Raw genomic sequence first — 15,530 nt, 5'->3', positions numbered from 1 at the left:
TCTCCATTTAGCCCCATGTTAAAAGACGTACATATGCCGCATGCTATGATTATTGTCGCTCTCTGAACTTCTATTGCTTATTTTATACACTGGACCTAATCACTAGCACGATATAATAAATAAAGGATATCATACTGTACAATATTGTATATATAAGTGAAGTTTTTACTGTTTTAGTGTCTTATTTAACCACACCCCGTTTTACAAAGACTGCTCACTCCACAGCAAGCGACGGTACATCATTATTTGTTTGTGAACCATATATATCTTAGTTTTTAATCCCATCAATGACATGTATTTAGTATGTTTAGGTCTATTGGCAATAACATACAGTAATAGTATATTCAACTTTTCTATATTTGCAGGTAATCCAACCCTGAAGAATGGCGGCCAATTCGTGTGTGTTCTGCAATGAATCCACCAACAACGATAATCCAGTAGTGACACTTCGTGAAAAGGGAAGTCGGACTATTAATGTTGTTAGTGACCAGCGCAGTGACCCAATACAGACTGTTCCAGGTCAAGTTGTTCATCAAGAATGCCGACGTGTATACTGCAATCCAATAAAGGTAGCACAGAGTATCAGAGATACACACAGACCAGGCCCAAGTGTATCGCTCCGATCAGCAGAGGAAGCCTTCAACTTCAAAGCAGATTGCCTCTTCTGTGGTACAAAGGTGAACTTTGATAACAGGAAACAACAAGGAGATGTCCACTCTATCACATTTACAGAATGTAAAGATAGTCTTCTGCAAAAGTGCTCAACAAGGAACGATGCATGGGCCGATACTGTTCGGGCTCGACTGCTCATTGTGTGTGACCTTCCAGCGGCAGATGCCGTGTATCACCAGGTATGCAGTTCAAATTTCCGGACAGGGAAACTGATCCCTCGAATTTTGTACATAATGAAACAGTACAGAAGAAACAGAAATTGGGTAGACGATACAAATCACCACACGAAGGCGGTCGTCCTGCTCTGGATGACAGATGTCAGGCATTTATAAAGGTGACTGAATTCCTTGAGGAAACATGACGACGAACAAAACACAATCTCTGATCTGGTGGACAAAATGGCCGAGTATCTTGCTGACTCAAATGCCGAGTCCTATTCTCAAAGATATATGAAAGACAGACTGATTGAACACTTTGGCGACAGAGTCATTGTCACAACAGTTAATGGCAAATCGAATGTTGCAACGATGAGGCAAACAGCTGACAGTGTACTTTTGGAGTTTCATGCAAACCAGTCTAAGGATCCTATGATTCAGAAGAAAATAATCCTGGAAGCTGCCGCTAAATTCATACTGGATGACATAAAGCAAGTGGAAACAGGGAATGAAACATACCCAACATCGGAAGACTTTGAGTTCAAAGACGCCAGCCTCAACTTTCTTCCTGATACTCTGAAGATTTTTCTTGGAAAGATCTTGAAGGCAAAAGATGTAGAGCTGAAGATAGCTTCAATTGGTCAGGCTATAATGCAAGCTGCACGACCACGTGTCCTGATTGCTCCACTGCAAATTGCACTAGGGGTGCAGCTGCAGCACCATTTCGCCTCTCGTTTCCTTATTGATTCACTGCATGCACATGGGTACTGCAGCTCATACAAGGAAGTCACACGTTTCAACCAAAATGCAGCTGTATACCCGGGTACGGACATACCAACCACAAGGGAGAATTTGTTCAATATGCAGCTGACAACGTCGACCACAACATTAGAACCTTAGACGGACACAACACCTTCCATGGCATGGGGGATAATAGCCATGATTACCCCTGGAACAACACAAGGACATCCGATTCCTAGAGCTCAGGTCACTGCCAGCGACATAGAAATGAACATATGTCACCCACAGGGTGAACCGTATTCTTGCCATTTGACCTTGACCTTAATAATTTCGTATGGTGAATAGTATGTCTTCATGACCAACGCACATGAAATATTGAAAGATTTTGATGAGAACTGAGGAAATAATTTTTTCATGAAAATTCCGTTTTTTCGTCATGACGTCATCAAATGACGTCATAGCGTCAAACTGTTTACAGATCTGGGAAGCACTCATCAAGGGCATTCATATGAGGTATTACTCGATATGGTACCTACGATTTCAAAATTTGACCTTGGGGTCAATAATTTTCGACCTCCAGCGCTAACCATGAAGGTCAAGGCCGATCGCCACCAAAAACTAATCAGCTGAGCGCCGGACCATATACTAGATTCCCATGAAGTTTGGAGACGATCCGATCAAAGTTACTCAAAAAATTAGTGTTTCGTCGACCTCCATGCTTGACCACAAAGTGACCTTGACCTTTGACCTTGACCTTCAAAATTTTGTGTGCTGAAGGGTATCTCTATAGGACTCTGATATGCGAAGTTACAGGAGTTTCCAATAATAACTGTGGTCTACAGAGTGATCTAAACGTGAAAAAAAATGATTAACCACAAACAAATGAATGACCTTCAAAATGACCTTGAAGGTCAAGGCCGATCGACACCAAAAACTAATCAGCTGAGCGCCATACCACACCCTATATACCCACCAAGTTTGGAGATCATAAGATCAAAGTTACTCAAAAAATAAGGGTTTCGTTGACCTCCATGATTGACCGCAAAGTGACCTTGACCTTTGACCTTGACCTTCAAAATTTTGTGTGCTGAAGGGTATCTCTATAGGACTCTGATATGCGAAGTTACAGGAGTTTCCAATAATAACTGTGGTCTACAGAGTGATCTAAACGTGAAAAAAAAATGATTAACCACAAACAAAAAAACAAACAAAATAAAAATATGTCACCCACAGGGTGAACCGTATCTTGCCAAAATGTGAAAATTCCGTTTTTTCGTCATGACGTCATCAAATGACGTCATAGCGTCAAACTGTTTACAGATCTGGGAAGCACTCATCAAGGGCATTCATATGAGGTATTACTCGATATGGTACCTACGATTTCAAAATTTGACCTTGGGGTCAATAATTTTCGACCTCCAGCGCTAACCATGAAGGTCAAGGCCGATCGCCACCAAAAACTAATCAGCTGAGCGCCGGACCATATACTAGATTCCCATGAAGTTTGGAGACGATCCGATCAAAGTTACTCAAAAAATTAGTGTTTCGTCGACCTCCATGATTGACCACAAAGTGACCTTGACCTTTGACCTTGACCTTCAAAATTTTGTGTGCTGAAGGGTATCTCTATAGGACTCTGATATGCGAAGTTACAGGAGTTTCCAATAATAACTGTGGTCTACAGAGTGATCTAAACGTGTAAAAAAAATGATTAACCACAAACAAAAAAACAAATAAAATGAAAATTCCGTTTTTTCGTCATGACGTCATCAAATGACGTCATAGCGTCAAACTGTTTACAGATCTGGGAAGCACTCATCAAGGGCATTCATATGAGGTATTACTCGATATGGTACCTACGATTTCAAAATTTGACCTTGGGGTCAATAATTTTCGACCTCCAGCGCTAACCATGAAGGTCAAGGCCGATCGCCACCAAAAACTAATCAGCTGAGCGCCGGACCATATACTAGATTCCCATGAAGTTTGGAGACGATCCGATCAAAGTTACTCAAAAAATTAGTGTTTCGTCGACCTCCATGATTGACCACAAAGTGACCTTGACCTTTGACCTTGACCTTCAAAATTTTGTGTGCTGAAGGGTATCTCTATAGGACTCTGATATGCGAAGTTACAGGAGTTTCCAATAATAACTGTGGTCTACAGAGTGATCTAAACGTGAAAAAAAAATGATTAACCACAAACAAAAAAACAAACAAACAGACAAACATACAAGCTGACTAATACATCTTGCAAAAACTTCGTTTTGGCAAGATAACAAACAAACAAACAGACAAACATACAAGCTGACTAATACATCTTGCAAAAACTTCGTTTTGGCAAGATAAAAAAATATGTCACCCACAGGGTGAACCGTATCTTGCCAAAATGTGAAAATTCGGTTTTTTCGTCATGACGTCATCAAATGACGTCATAGCGTCAAACTGTTTACAGATCTGGGAAGCACTCATCAAGGGCATTCATATGAGGTATTACTCGATATGGTACCTACGATTTCAAAATTTGACCTTGGGGTCAATAATTTTCGACCTCCAGCGCTAACCATGAAGGTCAAGGCCGATCGCCACCAAAAACTAATCAGCTGAGCGCCGGACCATATACTAGATTCCCATGAAGTTTGGAGACGATCCGATCAAAGTTACTCAAAAAATTAGTGTTTCGTCGACCTCCATGATTGACCACAAAGTGACCTTGACCTTTGACCTTGACCTTCAAAATTTTGTGTGCTGAAGGGTATCTCTATAGGACTCTGATATGCGAAGTTACAGGAGTTTCCAATAATAACTGTGGTCTACAGAGTGATCTAAACGTGAAAAAAAAATGATTAACCACAAACAAAAAAACAAACAAACAGACAAACATACAAGCTGACTAATACATCTTGCAAAAACTTCGTTTTGGCAAGATAACAAACAAACAAACAGACAAACATACAAGCTGACTAATACATCTTGCAAAAACTTCGTTTTGGCAAGATAAAAAAATATGTCACCCACAGGGTGAACCGTATCTTGCCAAAATGTGAAAATTCGGTTTTTTCGTCATGACGTCATCAAATGACGTCATAGCGTCAAACTGTTTACAGATCTGGGAAGCACTCATCAAGGGCATTCATATGAGGTATTACTCGATATGGTACCTACGATTTCAAAATTTGACCTTGGGGTCAATAATTTTCGACCTCCAGTGCTAACCATGAAGGTCAAGGCCGATCGCCACCAAAAACTAATCAGCTGAGCGCCGGACCATATACTAGATTCCCATGAAGTTTGGAGACGATCCGATCAAAGTTACTCAAAAAATTAGTGTTTCGTCGACCTCCATGATTGACCACAAAGTGACCTTGACCTTTGACCTTGACCTTCAAAATTTTGTGTGCTGAAGGGTATCTCTATAGGACTCTGATATGCGAAGTTACAGGAGTTTCCAATAATAACTGTGGTCTACAGAGTGATCTAAACGTGAAAAAAAATGATTAACCACAAACAAAAAAACAAACAAACATACAAGCTGACTAATACATCTTGCAAAAACTTCGTTTTGGCAAGATAAAAATAAAAATATGTCACCCACAGGGTGAACCGTATCTTGCCAAAATGTGAAAATTCCGTTTTTTCGTCATGACGTCATCAAATGACGTCATAGCGTCAAACTGTTTACAGATCTGGGAAGCACTCATCAAGGGCATTCATATGAGGTATTACTCGATATGGTACCTACGATTTCAAAATTTGACCTTGGGGTCAATAATTTTCGACCTCCAGCGCTAACCATGAAGGTCAAGGCCGATCGCCACCAAAAACTAATCAGCTGAGCGCCGGACCATATACTAGATTCCCATGAAGTTTGGAGACGATCCGATCAAAGTTACTCAAAAAATTAGTGTTTCGTCGACCTCCATGATTGACCACAAAGTGACCTTGACCTTTGACCTTGACCTTCAAAATTTTGTGTGCTGAAGGGTATCTCTATAGGACTCTGATATGCGAAGTTACAGGAGTTTCCAATAATAACTGTGGTCTACAGAGTGATCTAAACGTGAAAAAAAATGATTAACCACAAACAAAAAAACAAACAAACATACAAGCTGACTAATACATCTTGCAAAAACTTCGTTTTGGCAAGATAACAAACAAACAAACAAACAAACATACAAGCTGACTGATACATCTTGCAAAAACTTCGTTTTGGCAAGATAACAACTGGAAGAATCCAGATACAGTACCATTGAGCTGACGACCAGGCACTTGCAACCTTGACTTATGGGAGCGTGCCTATCATGAGAGCCCATGATCCCACAGCCAACCTTGATGTACTGTGGAAGACGTCACTGCTGTTCAAGATACCAAGACCTGCATGGTCCGGGATGATGCAACTCTTACATCGTGGTGTCCAGCATTCAAAATCGTCTGTCCTGTTTCTCCCAATGATTGATTTGAGCTCGAGCGACACTACATGCATCTACTCCACTCTCAACTACATTGCGCAACATGCTAAACAACATGATGTACCTACCATCATCACCTTTGATCAGCCACTATGGTGGAAGGCATTGTCGATCATTCTCTCGGAGCCAGATGGAAGCCCCATGCGACGTATTGTGGTAAGGCTAGGTGCCTTTCATATGGAAATGAGCTTCCTTGGCAGCATAGGGCACCTCATGGGTGGTTCTGGGTTGAAGGAGCTGCTAGAACTCATATACGCACCAAATGCAGTGGATCACATCCTAACAGGAAAAGCAATTTCCAGGGCTGTACGGGCACACATACTCCTGGATGCTGTCCTGAATGCACTCCTCCTGTCTGATCCTCTTGGAGGAACACAATACAGAACTGCAGAAGACTTGCCAGTTCGGGATGAAGATGCAATGAGTGGCTTGGCCGATGATGATGTGATTCATCCAGATGTGAGTAAAGCAAGGACCCTGTATGATGCGTTGATGAAAGGCACACGATCTTCCAACGATGTAGCAAGTGATCCAATCCTTGACAAGAACAGTTTCAGCGACGACGATGACGAGGAAAATGATGATTAGGTAGTGGACTGTTGTTATAAACTGTACATGCAGCTGAATTAGTTAATTGTGGACATTTTTTTACTTTTAAGCGAATCCTTGACTTCCGACAGTATTTTATGAGTCAGTATTATTAGTTTCTCTATATGTGATTTTATTATGAGTTTGTGATTTTAATCAACAAAATGTGCCATAATTCTGAAACAGTCATGACAAGTGATTCATGTATTTGCATATCAGTGATCAGTATTTAGCTGTTGGGAATTTTGTTTACGTGCTTATTTTTTTGTTCCGTACGGGCCGTACTGGGGCTGTAACATGCTGTAATTCCTGATATTAAAAGTATAATTATATACCATGTGCTCGGAATGTATCGCAAAATGTGAACAAATCGTACCGCAAAAGGATGAAAAGGGGGGTCCATGTACCAGTGATTTTGACAGACACCCCATATTTTTAGACCTTTAGACTTTTGATATGTTATCTGGTATATATTACTGCATACAATTTCGCACTGATATGTAGTGTTGCAGTTTTTTCCTATCTGGCCCCATATTTGGGCTAAATGGCTTGGACTATTGGTCGTTGATGATGTATTGTTCTAAGGTCTGCATTGCTAATTCGACGGGTATGGATGTAAATAATGAAACCACATCGAATGAAATCATTATTTCATCACTCTCGATGTGGACATTTCTAATTTGGTTGATAAAACCTTTAGCGTTCTTTACATTGTGTGCTGAATGGGTTCTGATGTGTTTGAGTCGGTGGGAAAGCCACTTCGCCAGATTGTAGGTGGGTGCTCCTCGGAGGGCCAGATTGTAGGTGGGTGCTCCTCGGAGGGTCAGATTGTAGGTGGGTGCTCCTCGGAGGGTCAGATTGTAGGTGGGTGCTCCTCGGAGGGCCAGATTGTAGGTGGGTGCTCCTCGGAGGGCCAGATTGTAGGTGGGTGCTCCTCGGAGGGCCAGATTGTAGGTGGGTGCTCCTCGGAGGGTCAGATTGTAGGTGGGTGCTCCTCGGAGGGTCAGATTGTAGGTTGGTGCTCCTCGGAGGGTCAGATTGTAGGTGGGTGCTCCTCGGAGGGCCAGATTGTAGGTGGGTGCTCCTCGGAGGGTCAGATTGTAGGTGGGTGCTCCTCGGAGGGCCAGATTGTAGGTGGGTGCTCCTCGGAGGGCCAGATTGTAGGTGGGTGCTCCTCGGAGGGCCAGATTGTAGGTGGGTGCTCCTCGGAGGGTCAGATTGTAGGTGGGTGCTCCTCGGAGGGTCAGATTGTAGGTTGGTGCTCCTCGGAGGGTCAAATTGTAGGTGGGTGCTCCTCGCAGGGTCAGATTGTAGGTGGGTGCTCCTCGAAGGGCCAGATTGTAGGTGGGTGCTCCTCGGAGGGTCAGGTTGTAGGTGGGAGCTCCTCGAAGGGCCAGATTGTAGGTGGGTGCTCCTCGGAGGGTCAGATTGTAGGTGGGTGCTCCTCGGAGGGTCAGATTGTAGGTTGGTGCTCCTCGGAGGGCCAGATAGTAGGTGGGTGCTCCTCGGAGGGCCAGATTGTAGGTGGGTGCTCCTCGGAGGGCCAGATTGTAGGTGGGTGCTCCTCGGAGGGCCAGATTGTAGGTGGGTGCTCCTCGGAGGGTCAGATTGTAGGTGGGTGCTCTTCGGAGGGTCAGATTGTAGGTTGGTGCTCCTCGGAGGGTCAAATTGTAGGTGAGTGCTCCTCGCAGGGTCAGATTGTAGGTGGGTGCTCCTCGAAGGGCCAGGTTGTAGGTGGGTGCTCCTCGGAGGGTCAGGTTGTAGGTGGGTGCTCCTCGAAGGGCCAGATTGTAGGTGGGTGCTCCTCGGAGGGCCAGATTGTAGGTGGGTGCTCCTCAGAGGGCCATGATGGGTTGTAGTGGAACATCGATCTTGTGAATCTTTGGTAACCTGTAGAAGCGTGGAATGACGGAGTCGTTTGGTCTCATCGCGTCCCATTCTTGTCTTGAGAGGAGGTTTACATCCCGTAGTTTCTGTAAGGTGTTAGTTACCTGCTTGGCAATGGTCTTTGTAGGGTCACAAGCTTTTGTGTGGTCGATGTTGTTGTCACCCAGTAGAGTTTTAGCTTTGTGGTTGTAGTCCACGCGGTTCATCACGACCGTGGTACAACCTTTGTCGGCGGGGACTATGATGATGGATTTGTCCTGGCGGAGACTTTGTAGCGCTTTCGACCCGTCGGCTGTTATGTACAACTTGCGTTTTGGGTTGACGAGTGTTGTGGTGAGTTGTGCACGTAGTCGTTCGTTGTCTCGTTGTTCGATGGGTAGATTCTAGGTTCGAGAGCAGTGATGAAGTCAATAACCCACTCCACCCTCCAGGTCTTTAAAACAGCTGTTCACCACCATCTCTTATCTTCCCCCATCCAAAACCTTGATCTTTTCTATCCCCGATAATTTCACCCCAATTCCACTTTTTGAAATACCAACTTCTGTCCTGGAAGTCCTTGGTGTCCTTGTGTTTTATACTTCTCCCACCCCCCCCCCCCCTTCCCATGCCTCCTCCCCCCAAGCCCTCTCCCTCCCACACATCTCCCTGCTCTTAAATGTTGTGTGCTCTCAAGTGTTTGTGTGCTTCCCATTCTCTTGTCTTCCGCTCCCTCTTTTTATATATTTTGTTTGTCTGGTTGATTTGTTTGTGAAGTAAATGTCAGCTCTTTCACGAGCCTCGATTCAGTATACAAAAACAGCAGCATTGCTTGTGTTAAAGTTGAGACCATGTTCGAGTAGATGGACTTCTGTTGTTCTTAAATCTTTGTCAGAAAGGTTGTGTAGCCAGAGTTTTTTGTTGTTGTTGTTGTTGTTGATTTTATGTAAAATGATTCAGCTTTGCTGAGAGTCGCTTTCTTATCTGATCAGGACGGAGCTGACATGTCTTTTGAATGGCTGTCTCGATTTGCATGATTAGGTCATTACCGAGGATCGTCAGGCAATTAAGCTTGGAGTGAATGGTCTCCGTGTGGTAATGAGACAGTCTGGTATGCCCGTCTTTGATCAGAGCTCGTGCCATTTGTCTGCCGAAGCGTGCAGCGACGTCCTTGGCGAAGTCCGCGTTGACTGGTGGTTTGTAGTGTAAGATTGCAGGGCGCAGATCATGTCGACATCACTCATGTACAAAGGTAAGTTGTTGGATGGTGGTTGCACCACGAAGAGCAAATCATTCCCAACGACGCACTCGATGAAGCGCTTCGCACCCGTATCTTTCGACATGTGTATATAGTATATATATCTATATATATATATATATATATATATATGTACAATTGAAAATTAATAATGCTGTTCTATGAATCAGATGAGAAACGTTTGGAACACAACTTTGTATGGATTGTCTCAATTTGTAGATGTTTTATGGATGCGATTTATTGAAGGCTCAATGAGGAGGATTTAAAAAGTTGTACAAGTGAGATACAATTGACCAAGAAGGGTCAAACTTTTTATTGTTCAATACGTATGTCTACATACAAACTGTAGGGAATGTTTTTTCTCAATATTAACCTCTCCATTTTTTTTGGGGGGGGGGGGGGGGGGGATACAAGACCGAGGCTCTTGTACACGTGTTTTTGTATACAAGATCAAGACCTAACATTAATCACAAAAAGACAAACTGACACATAAAATGTAAGATAAATCGAGCGGGAGACAAGATGGGGAGAGAGAGGGAAGCACACAAGTACAACTGTCGAGACAGGGACATCGGGAGATCTGTGGGAGGGAGAGGGCTTGGGGGGAGGAGACACGGGGAGGGGGGGGGGGGGCAGAGGTATAAAACACATGGACATTGCTAGGACTTCCAGGAAAGAAGTCGGAAGGACTTCCGCCGCAAAGAAGTTTCAACCCTATTTGTTTGTCTGCCTGTCTTTAGGCGGGAAACCTCAAAAGATGATGGACGGATTCAGACGAAACTTGGTGTACAGGTTGGGTGTGTAAAAGGGAAGAATTGATTCAATTTTGGTGAAGATCGACATCCGGATGTGAGAAATTGTCAGTAATTCTTCACCATTGAGAGACGGGCGCCAAAAACGATATATAGCATGATGTTTCAAAAAGTTGTGAACGGATTTTGACTAAACTTAGTGAATGAGTTGGGTTGGTGACAAGAACAATCCGATTCGATTTTTGGTTCAGGTCTGGAGTATCTCGGCTCTATTGAAAATTTTGGTTCTATTGAAAAATGATGAAGTTTCTTGCACTATTGTATCTCGTCGAAAAATCGAAAAATGATGAAAATGATGAAAATGATGATGAATTCATGATGATGAAAATGATGAAAAATGATGCATTCATCGAAAAATGATGAAAATGATGAAAATGATGATGAATTCATGATGATGAAAATGATGATGAATTCATGATGATGAAAATGATGAATTCATCGAAAAATGATGAAAATGATGAAAATGATGATGAATTCATGATGATGAAAATGATGATGAATTCATGATGATGAAAATGATGGAAAATGATGAATTCATCGAAAAATGATGAAAATGATGAAAATGATGATGAATTCATGCTGATGAAAATGATGAAAAATGATGAATTCATCGAAAAATGATGAAAATGATGAAAATGATGATGAATTCATGATGATGAAAATGATGATGAATTCATGATGATGAAAATGATGGAAAATGATGAATTCATCGAAAAATGATGAAGTTTCTTGCACTATTGTATCTCGTTCTGAGAATTTCTTTGAATTCCTCATGTTCGAATGACTAGAAAATAATGTATAAACAAGATCATTGATGTTAACAACAATATAATAGGAGTGATTTTCCCAAACAAAGAATTGCACCATCGACCAAGGAAATCCGGTAAGCACCGACAAAGGATCCAATGAATCAAATTGGACAATTTCCTTTAATAATCAAACTCGGTTTATGGACTAAACCGCAAACAGTTTTCCTTTCTCTTCATTTATTCAGCCTTTTATGCAGCTGCAGCACAGCACAACAGCGCAGCGCATTCATCAGTCGCGCTTCTTTAATGCATCCCGTAATCAAAACATTTGTTCTTGTTTGGTATCCATTGTGCTTGCAGAGGATTCAAACGCGGCTCTCCGGCTCTTTGACAAAGCGTTTATACCTTATTATAATGCTGTCATTCTGATCAATGGCAAAGCAGGTAATTACACGCACAATACACGACGTGGAAAAGTGCACATTTATCTTCGGCACGCTGTAGTTTTTAAAAGTGAAAAGTGCTTTTGTACACGAGATGTTTTTAGTAAAAGATATGGTTATTGTCGTGCTTCTGCGGTAACTATATTTTCTGATTTATTTATTTACTTTTACATCTTTGTTGGACAGAAATAGCAAGTTTTCTGTATATTCTGCACGATTCCTTTCTGAGGTCACATTGAGATGTTTTATTGCTGCTCTGCCTCTGTTTATCTGGTGTGTTGCGGAAAACTGTTGCGGCTCGTGCAAGCAGGAATGAATAAAATAGGTAAAGTTCACTCTGTTGAGTTTGAAGATGGGTGTAGGTCATTGGATAGCTACTGGATACAAGGGGTTGTGAGGTTATGTTTTCCCTCATTTTTTCCACGAATTGGATAAAGGAATGGAATTAATGTGCAGGGCAAATGATGTCAGCCTGTGGTTAGAAAAGTGTTGCTTGCGAAATATCTTGCTTACAGAAGGGTGAGCAAGGCCTAAACACACCAGAGCAAGAGGGGAGTCGTAAAGGTTTTGAAGTGAAAATACACATATTTTAAAAATAATTAGGTTCTTTTTTAGCCAAGAAGAAGGAAAGGAGACAACACAGGAACTACAAATACCAGTACAAGTGATGGAGGAAGGCAGGAAAGAAACTTTTCAGGGAAGGAGTTGAAAAATATTGTGTACAAATTCCACTGGTCGTAATAATAAAATAGAGGAGCTGGAAACTGTAGTAGCGAGGGAGGATTGTGCCATAGTTGCGAGGGAGGATTGTGCCATAGTTGCAGTATGTAAGACGTGGGTTAATGAGAAAAGGAGTTGGAGGACAGGATTAGAAGGCTACAAAATGGATAAGCATGCTGGGAAAGATATGTAAGACTGGAGGAGGTAAAGCAATCTGGCTAAAAGACAGCATTGTATCGAGAGACAAGCTTGACATTAAAGAGGTTATTATTGTAGAGGCTTCTGTGTGGACAGAGATTAGACATGGTAAGAATAATAAAGTACTCACATGATGCTGCTAATTGGGCTCTTAGAATAAGGGAAGATGAAGAATCCCACAGAAGCTCAGACAAGGAATTAGAAAGTAATGCAGAACGGGAGAGTAATGATTATGGAGCAACTCAACTTGTGTGGCAGAGATTGGGTCTCGCTCAGAGAAATTTCAAAATAGAGGTGCATTGAAATTGAAGATTTGCCCAGGACTAATTTTAGTTAAATCAGTTTGTAAATAGCCCTACCAATGGGAGAGCAGTTGTGAGATGAGTTTAGGGTAATGATTTGCATGAACTACTTGAGCACTTAGGGATGAGTAATCACAAGATAATGTGACAGAGGATACTGTAAGAGTTGGAGTTTGAGATATTAAATTAAAGCAATAATTGGATTTTAGGACCACAGGCTATGAAGGCATTCGGAGAGAGTTAGGTGCTAGAAATTGTGCCGTGCAAATAGGAGGGCAATGAACATTAAAGATAAATGGTCAGTCTTTAAGGAGGAAATATGTACTGGGAAAGGGTCATGACCGCTTCTTTGGACATATACAGTCACGTGAAAAAGTAAGTACACCCCATGTAAAGTTTTGACTTTTTCAACATATTTCAACATACAGCTATTTGATCTTCATTTCAACAATATTGACAGATAAAGGTGATATAATATAACAAATATCATGAAACATTTACATTTTGTAGTCCATTGTATAATTTAAATAAACATAAATGCAAATTACGCATGTGGAAAAAGTAAGTACACCCCTACATTTATCACTACTTCAAATACCTAAAATTAGAATGAGGTGCACCAGCTCAGGTGCAAATGATTAGAACATCGTTCGAGAGGATCTTGGAGGAACCTGTCTTATTTAAACCTCAGACATTTAGTTTGGTTTGCTCTTTGTTGTTGAAGTGTGCGGCATCACCATGCCCAGATCAAAAGAGCTCTCTGAGGCCGTCAGAAAGAAGGTTATAGATGCCTATGAGTCTGGGAAGGGATTTAAAAAGATCTCCAAACAACTTGAAATCAATCATTCAAGTGTCCGGAAGATCATCTACAAGTGGAGAAGATTCCAAACAACTGCCAACTTGTTCAGGCCAGGCCGCCCCGGCAAGTTCAGCCCGAGAGCAGACCGCAAGCTGCTGAAAGAGGTCTCGAAGAACCCCAGAATGTCATCACGGGACCTACAGGTAGCTCTTGCCACTGTTGATGTCAAAGTGCACGAGTCTACCATTAGAAAGAGGCTGCACAAATTTGATCTACATGGGAGGTGTGCCAGGAGGAAACCTTTGCTGTCCAGAATGAACATCAGGGCAAGATTAAAGTTTGCCAATGAACACCTTGGCAAAGACCAGCACTTCTGGAATAATGTGCTCTGGACAGATTAGTCAAAGGTAGAGCTATTTGGCCACACTACCAGAAGACATGTTTGGCGAAAACCAAAGACAGCATTTGACCACAAGAACCTGTTACGAACTGTAAAGCATGGTGGTGGAAATATTATGGTTTGGGGTAGCTTTGCTGCATCAGGGCTTGGGCGGCTCACCATCATAGAATCCACTATGAATTCTTCATTGTACCAGAGGGTGCTTGAGGATAATGTGAGGCCATCTGTCGGAAAGTTGAAGCTCAACCGAAGGTGGACCTTGCAACATGACAATGACCCTAAACATACCAGTAAATCCACCAAGGAATGGCTGAAAAGAAAGAAATGGAGGGTTCTGGAATGGCCAAGTCAAAGCCCGGATCTAAATCCCATCGAGATGTTGTGGGGGGATTTGAAACGAGCTGTGCATGCAAGAAACCCCTCAAACATCGCACAGCTGAAAGAATTCTGCATGGAGGAGTGGGCAAAAATTTCTCCCAGTCGATGTCAGAGACTGGTAGACAGTTATACGAAACGTCTACTTGAGGTTGTTTCTGCCAAAGGGGGCAATACCACCTATTCGAGCCAAGAGTGTACTTACTTTTTCCACATGTGAAATTTGCATTTATGTTTTTTTAAATTATAGAATGGACTACAAAATGTAAATGTTTCATGGTATTTGTAATATTATATCACCTTTATCTATCAATATTGTTGAAATGAAGATCAAATAGCTGCATGTTGAAATATGTTGAAAAAGTCAAACCTTTACATGGGGTGTAGTTACTTTTTCACGTGACTGTATGGGAGATTCGACACAGTTCGGCATCCTGCTTTGCTTTCCAAGCTCTCTGCCTGTGGCAAAGAAGGCCGTCTTTATCCCTGGATATCTGACTTCCTCTGCACACACTGTAAATACGTTGCTATCAATGGAACGCTCTTCTCCCCTCTCCCAAGGTAAGTTGGAATGGCCTAATCCAGTGTGCTGATATCATTTTAATTCCTCATGGACATAAGTGACATCTCTGATGAGAGGAACACTCTCTCTTCTTTCTTCCAGATGATTCCACACTGTGTCATGCAGTCCCTCTTCCCAAAGATCGACACAACTGCTGACTGTCTTTCTCTCTGCTGATCTAGAAATGATTAGATGCTGGTCTAATAAATGGAATATGTCCTTAAATCCTGTAAAATGGTTGTCTCACGTTGTCTCAATCACAGTCTCACGTTGTCACTCCAGGAGGATCATCAAACAAACTCACCTAACTTTTTGCATGGTCAGCCATTGAAAGAGGGTCAGCCCGTCTCTTGAACATCTAGGCCTCACCGTCAGCCATGACATCTTCTGGGTTGCTAATTTAGTCTTTCTGTTTTTCCAAGTCT

This window comes from Myxine glutinosa, chromosome 9 (genome assembly GCF_964187855.1).
Source record: "Myxine glutinosa chromosome 9, kmMyxGlut1.1, whole genome shotgun sequence".
Lineage (NCBI taxonomy): Eukaryota > Metazoa > Chordata > Myxini > Myxiniformes > Myxinidae > Myxine > Myxine glutinosa.
The sequence above is the reverse complement of the archived record's forward strand: the minus strand, read 5'-3'. Positions refer to the sequence as shown.